The sequence below is a fragment of the Gossypium arboreum genome, chromosome 8, assembly GCF_025698485.1.
Source record: "Gossypium arboreum isolate Shixiya-1 chromosome 8, ASM2569848v2, whole genome shotgun sequence".
Taxonomy (NCBI): Eukaryota; Viridiplantae; Streptophyta; class Magnoliopsida; order Malvales; family Malvaceae; genus Gossypium; species Gossypium arboreum.
In genome coordinates, this window is record NC_069077.1 from 109266411 (window position 1) to 109268005 (window position 1595).

The window sequence follows — 1595 nt, forward strand, 5'->3', positions numbered from 1 at the left end:
GTAGATTCTCGAAAGGTTGGATGATCGGATCGGCACTCAAGTCATACTATCCAGTTCATTTCGGTAGTTTTTGGAACGTTTATTCCAAATTATATGGCATGTAATAGGTTTGAATGTTGATAGTCATGTTTTGATTATGTAAATAGGTAAGTATGAATTTGGTTGTGTAAGTTGTTTGAATGACACCATTTTGGTACTTTTGATATCTTGAAAAATAAGTGTTAAGTGGTTATGTGATGCATGTTACGATTACAAGTTAGTATGTTATGAAGTGAATTTAGTATGACTAAGTTATGGTATTGAATCTAGAATGGAATGGTTAGAAATAAGTTAGTTGATGGATGGTTAAGAATGTTTATGTTTTGGTATATTTAATGTTGGGCCTAAATTGCATATTGGTTGTATGGATTAGTAGTTTAATGTATAGATCATTTTATGCGGGTTTTAAGCATGTTTTGAAGCTTTGATCATTTATGCAAGTGTACCTAGGTTAGTGTTTAAGAAAATTGAGAGGAATGACTTGATTTTGGCCATTTTCTCGTCCACACGGCTTGAGACACGGACCTGTGTCTTATCCGTGTGTGACACACGACCATGCGACATGGCCGTGTGTCCCCTGTAGGTTCAAGGCATGCAAGTCAGGTAGTTACATGGCCTAGCATACGACCTGGCACACAGACGAGTGGCTTGGTCGAGTGAACTAATTTAGTGAGTTATACAATGTGTCCCTATTTCGAATGTTGACATGGCCTGAGACACAGGCTTGTTCCTCAACTGTGTGACCTCTATAGACCAAAATTTTCAAAATTTTCCAAAAATTTGCAAATATTTCCTATTTAGTTCTGAACTATTTCTATAGTATTGTTAGGGCCTTGAGGGCTCGATTAAGGGACATTATGAATGTATTTGATTTTAATTAGATTATGTTTGCATTGATGTATGAATTGAATGGTTTACTATTCTATTTGTCTAGTAATACCCCTGTTTCGACAATGGATACGGTTTAGGGGTGTTACAGTTATTGCTTATGCTTTTCAAAAGCTGAAGTCGCATAAGAAAAACTATCCGACACAATCTAGAATTTGCAGTTGTTGTGTTTTCTTTAAAAATATGGCTCGAAAGAGTTGAATTTGAGACAGTGCAGGTGGCTCGAATTGTTGAAAGACTACAATTTGGTTATTGATTATCATCAAGGAAAAACTATCATGGTCATGAATGCTTTGAGTCAAAAATCTCTTTTTGCTTTAAAGGTATTGAATGCTCAACAAACTCTAGAATATGATGGTTCCATCTTGGCTAAATTGAGAGCTATATCAATTTTTCCACAACAGATCTGAGAATTACAGAAAAAAATCTAGATTTGCTAGCTAAGTGAAAATTGGTTGAAAATGGTCAAATGACTGAATTTCGCACTGGAGATAATGATAGCCTATACTTTTGTAATTGTTTATATGTGTCGAATGATTTAGAGTTAAAACAGAACATTTTACATAAGGCTCATAGTAGTACATATTAGATTTATCCAGGTAATACGAAAATGTATTGTGATTTGAAACAAATACACTGATGGCTAGAGATGATACGAGAAATCTCTG